A 6,000-nucleotide genomic window follows, 5' to 3' on the forward strand; every position below is an offset into this window, starting at 1 on the left:
AGCTTCAGGACCTCTTACTTGTAGTAGAAGCTAAATAAATATTTGTTGAATGAATGCATGAGTCAATGTTCTACATGTTTGGGCATTAAAGATTTGAAGATGAACTAGAAGGGAGCTTGGCATGATACCCAATTAAATCAGATCATCCTCAGAGCATTTAAGGAGGAAACAAAAAGAATGACAACAAAATGGAGAGGATCTCTCAAAATTTCAGCAACAAACTATGTTGTCCATCAATGGCAATGGAGTAAATCACATTTGGACTTGAACATCACTTTCCCTGATGTGCTACAAGAGGAAGAGATGGTAGTTAAGAAAAACCAAGAAAGGTAGAGCAGCTGGACCAAACTAAGTGTATAAAGAGATCTGTGCCATTGACCACATAATTTTGCTAATGTTGATGGACTGATTATCAAGATGGCAATTAGTAGGAAAGATATTAATGATTGGAAAAACACTTTTTTGTGAGTTACTGGGTGGAACAGAGTATAGTCTACAACTGTGATTTCATCCACATGGGGAATTCCCAATATGGACACTCCTTCCACAGATTCAGAGCTGCAAGTGTTTTATCCAGGGCCACACAGCAAATATGTATCAAAGGCAGGTCTTGAATCCAGGTCTTCTTGACCCAAAGACCATTCCTCTCTCACTGTTCCTCAGATTTTATTACCATCAAAAAAGGCAATCAAGAAGATATCAATAAATGTCAACCCTTAGAGGTACTTTTTTCCTGTCTGTAACAAATGTTCTGTTGTGTGAAGTTTGGATTCAAAGGGCTGAACATGAGGATCTAGGGCACTACATGTGGCCTCAAGGCCACAGGTTCCCCACTGATATTCTATGATATGCAAATGATAGATTCTGCACATCAAGTCAAGCCATTGGTACATATCCGCTGGACAGACACTGGGATAGATAATGAACTGGGCCCAGACTTAAAAAGGAGGAAGATAGCAGGCTGGATTTCATTAGAGAAATTGCAGAGCCTTGTCAGTGGCCCCAAGCTTATCCCTGAAATAAAAGCCAATATCTCTACTTTCTATACCAAGAGTTGTGTGGTAGAACTAAATGGCTGCAAATCATGGAATACCACAAACTTCAAGAAATCAAAATTGGAGGTCATCCAAAGGGCAATACAGAAATATAAACAGTGGGTATAAATAAGCTGAACAGCTTATGTGTTTAAAACATGCAAACCAGATGTGAGAAGGAATAACAAACAGAGAACCCAAATGCTACCCTGGCATCCACACAACACCAAAAGAACTAAAAGACCCCCTCCCCTGTATATAAGGTGGCTCACCTCTCAGAACTTTATAAGAGGTCATATACGGGAGTTGCACAGGGGTTGGAAGTTTGAAATCTTCAATGTTGTAGGAAATACCCATATTACCGAGATCCTGAATCCATTAAAGTAATAATTTTTTTAAGCAGAAGTTGGTAGATTGTGCTACACCACTACCATTCTTAGTTGTCTATGTCTGATTAAATCCTACCCGTTAGTCTCAAGTCACTGTAAACAACCACTACTTATGGTGGCATTAGATGTTCAAGATAAACTTACATCACTCCATCTACTTAAAATGGCAGAATCCCTATAATGGGAAGGAAATGAGCCTTCTGTCAGTACCTATCCAGTTGCCACATCTTGTCAGTTTTCTTGTATGTAATTCTATAAATTTTCCTTATCTCCGCTTACATGGCTACAACAAGGGGTTAGGCCCTGGTCACTGCTTACCTGGACTGTAATAGGTTGAGAAATGGTCTGTCTCCCTGCTCTCTTTTCTTTTCCCTCTGCACTGCATTCATCACACAGTTACCAAATTAAACTTCCCTAAGGCCCAGGTCACTCTCCTGGTCAGAACCCTTCAGTGAATCCCTTATGATGTTTAAGGCTTTCCAAAATGTAGCTCCAACCTACTTGCTCTTATTTCACATTACTCTCCTTCATAGTCTGTGTTACAGCAAAGCTAACCACCAGCTATTCCTCGGCTACAAGAAGACATCTCCCACCTCTCTGCAATTGCACATGCAATGCCACCACCCCCATCCCCACACACACACAGACACACACCCCTAGGATATGCACTCTCCTCATCTCTTTCAGAATCCTTTCCTTCTTTCAAGGGATCAATTTAGGCACTACTTCTTTCTTTAAATCTTCCCTAAGTCAAACTGAGACCTGTTAAAGACCTTAGCTTAAAAAGGCCAAGCTCTCCTGCTGCATCTGAGGCCATTTCCAGTCATCCTGATCTGTATCTCGATGCTGGACCCAGATGACTCTGGGTGACAGTGAGGTTGGTGACTTTGCACAGCCCTTCCTCACTTAAATCTGATTCACTTGCATGTCATGGCGTCACTCCCTGATGTCATGATACTCTTCCAGAATGAAGGACAAACAACAACAATAACTCCCCTTCCCAGATGAAAATGCATAGGATTATAGAATTGTAATGCCAGGATCGTGGACCATAGATACCATCTAGTCTAACCCTCTACTTTTACAGATGAGGAAACTGAGGCACAGGGTTATATACACAGGTTAAGTGGCTTGCCCATTTCACAATAACAACAATAATAATAATAGCATTTGTTGTTGTTTCTCCTTCATTCTCGAAGAGGACCAATGATATCAGGAGGGTGATGCCTTGACTTGCAAGTGAGTTGGATTTAAGTGAGGCAGAGCTGTGCAAAGTCATCAGCCCCACTCTCTCCTGCAGTCATCAGAGTCCAGTGGCAAGACATAGGTCAGGACAACTGGCAACAGCCCAGCAGCTAGCATTTATATAGCACTTTGAGATTTGCAAAGTGCTTTACAAACATCATTTCATTTGATCCTCACAACAATCCTGGGAGCTGGATGCTATTGTTATCCCCATTTTACAGATGAGGAAACTGAGGAACAAAACAGTTGATTGACTTGCCCAGGATCACACAGCTAATAAGTGTGCATTGTAGGATTTGAACTCAGTACTTCCTGATGCCAAGTCCAATGCTCTATCTGCTTACCCATTATCTAGTTAGTAAGTGAGAGAACTATGATACAAATCTGCCCCCCCATGCCAAATCTAGGCCTTTTCTCATTATATCACTATGTTCTCTGCTTCTTCAGACATTCCTAAAGCTTAGCCTGATTTTTTTTCCATTGCCCCATCACTGCTCACCCTATGTTATAGTTATCAGTGTGAGCTGTTCCAAACAAGGGACAGATACTCTGTCTCCTGAGTCTGTGCCTTTTCTCTCACTGTCCCCATGCCTATAATGTCTCTTCACCTTCACCATCTAGCTTCCTTCACTTCCCTCAAGACTCAGCTCAAATCTCATCTTCTACAGCAAGACTTTCCCATCCCTTCTCCCTCCGCAAGGGCTACCCCCATTGTCTTCCTTTTGCAATGTATATGTCTTGTTATATAGCTAGTTATTTATTAGATAAATGTACATATCTAGTTAGATATGTATATATAGCTACATATATATCTATATATCACTGTATCACATATATCTCGTTATATATGTATATATACATATATACATATACAAATACATATGTGTATGTGTGTGTACATATATATACATGTATATATATAAACTGTATCCCATATATTAGTGATATAGATCTAGTTATGTATTTGGTCTGCAGCAATAGCCTAATGAGCTCCTTAAGAACAGGGCTTGTTTTTGCTTTTCTTTGTATGCTTTGCACTTAGCATAGTGCCTGATGTGTAGAAATCAACTAATTAATGCTTATTGGCTGATTTATCAATGCACATGACCTTTACTCCACGCTGAGTAGTCTCTAGGGTGAAAGCTCTTTAAGGGCAGAGATATGTCATTTTTCATTTGTGTATCCCAGACCTGACATAAAATCTTACCCAAAGAAGAGAGTATCTTTGGAGTCAGGGAACCTGGATTTAATGACAGGCTCTACCACCTACTACCTGTGCGACTTTGAGCAAGTTATAACTTCTGTTAATAGAACTTCAGTTTTCTAATCTGTAAAATGAGGGAGTTGAACTAGATGACCTCTGGTGTCCCTTAGAGCTCGAAATCTATGATGCTATAAAGGAACGTTTCTTGAATAAACTGCCAAAAACAAACTGATGATCAGAACTGCTCCCCCACTTAGCTGTAAAGAGACAGCAGGAAGAGCTGCAGCTGGGAAGGAGGTGACTGCAGCAGTTGCACAAAAGCAGCAGAATTGAGGGGAGGGAGAAAAAGGGAAGAGAGGCGGGGAAGGGAGGAGGCTGAAAAATGGAGAAGGGGTGGGGAGGTTGAGCTTGCTTGGGGCTCTACTGAACAGGTGCTGGGCACAAAAGCCTTGAGCTCTCAGCCGCTGAGGGGGAGGGAGGGACTGTAGGGAGTGGTGAGGAAGGGGCAGTTTGGGCTGGGGGCGCGCGCTCTCCACCCTTCTGGAGCTCAGCGACTGAGACCTTCTGCCCCTCCATCCCCAACCTTAGCGCGCCAAGAGGGGGCAGGGCGAATGCGGGACACTGTCAGTCCAAAATGCCGGACGTCAAGGGTTGCTCGGCCCATTCTCCACTTACCCCAGGACTAAGGAGCGCAGAGGATGAACAGAGAGGCCAGCAGTCTAAGCATGAGGCACTCAGGGTAGTGGGCTTCCGTTAGTCGCCACATCGTTGCCATGGAGATGGAGAAGCCAGAAACTCTCCCAGGTAGGGAAAGGGGAGGAGTCAGCAGGGGGCGGGGACCTCAGCCTCCTCCTTTTTCCCTACTAGCCCCTCCCTCTACCGCTCCTTCCCTGGAATCCTGGATTTTATCATTCAAGAGAATTTAGAGGTCATGTAAAATAATACAACCCTTTCATTTCACAGAAGAGAAAATGAAGGCCCACAGATGAGGAGAGACTTGCCCAAGGTCACGCAGGTAGAACTGAAACCTTCAGACTTCAAATCCAGTGTCTTTTTTTATCCCTGCTCCCACAATGTAATTATTGACGATGAACTTTTCTTCCGTTTCTTTATATCAATATGCCTATTACAAACAGCTTTTCAGATTTTTAAAGGTACAGTCTTAGATAATTCGCCATAAGGTGCTTTGCACCCAGACTTAGTTGCTATCAGTATTGCTCTCTGCAGTGTTTCAAACAATCCTCTCTTAGTTTGTTTTTAAATGAAGTACTTAGAAAGCAAGCAGTCCACTAAGACATACATCGAGTTTAATTTTCTAAGAGTTCCAAGCCTGAAGTCAGGAAGACTAGTCTTCCTGAGTTCAAATCTGGCCTCAGACACTTATTAGCTATGTAACCCTGGGCAAGTCACTTAATCCTGTTTGTCTCTGTTTTCTCATCTGTAAAATGAGCTGGAGAAGGCTTAAATGGCAAACCACTCCCGAATTTTTGACAAGAAAATCCAAAATGGGATCGAAAAGTGTCAGACATGACTGAACAACGACTGGTAAATATTTATTTGAGGTGACTTGAATTGACGATTCTGGCAATCACTTTGGGGGTGGCTTTGGTCAGGCTTCTAAATTCTTGAGTCTCCTTTCCCCATATATAAAATAGAAATTATAATGCTAATACTACTTACTTGAAAGAGCTATTGTGAGGATTGAATGATATGGTGAATATAAATCTCTGTGTAAGGATAAACTATTATAATCAGGCAACAGATTGGATTAAATGACCTCTAGCTCTTCGATTCTGTGAAATGCATGTATGAATCCATATCTAGGACAGAACACATCTTCTCAGCATGTGAAATTGAATTGTTTTGAAAACTGTACTCACATATGCCATGTTTGAAAATAAACAATAAAGGCAAGAGCTATCAGATTTATAACAGAGAAACACGACAAGTCTTTTCTAGTAAGATCTGGGGTAAAGCAAAGTTGTTTGTTGTCAATGATATTATCTGATATAGTCGAGGAAGGGTTACAGAGGTAGTAGGTTTCCCTTCTCCCCAAAATTCTTCAGAGGATGAATGATCTCTTGTTGAGTATATTATACTGACAGTTCTCACTTTATGTAAGTGGAAC

The 6,000-nt window shown here is 41.7% G+C and overlaps 1 protein-coding gene across 3 annotated transcripts in view; it reads right to left on the reverse strand.

Moving 5' to 3' along the window:
- The window catches only part of MPPE1 (metallophosphoesterase 1), a 28,169-nt gene extending 23,488 nt beyond the window's left edge, over positions 1–4,681 (reverse strand). For all 3 annotated transcript variants that reach the window (XM_078153528.1, XM_078153526.1, XM_078153525.1), the window contains exon 1: positions 4,548–4,681. The gene's annotated coding sequence lies outside the window, so the exon portion shown is untranslated. The remainder of the gene's footprint in view (positions 1–4,547) is intronic.
- Between the last annotated feature and the right edge of the window lie 1,319 nt (positions 4,682–6,000).

This window comes from Phascolarctos cinereus, unplaced genomic scaffold (genome assembly GCF_003287225.1).
Source record: "Phascolarctos cinereus isolate Bilbo 61053 unplaced genomic scaffold, phaCin_HiC Scaffold_4;HRSCAF=312, whole genome shotgun sequence".
In the NCBI taxonomy this organism is placed as follows: domain Eukaryota; kingdom Metazoa; phylum Chordata; class Mammalia; order Diprotodontia; family Phascolarctidae; genus Phascolarctos; species Phascolarctos cinereus.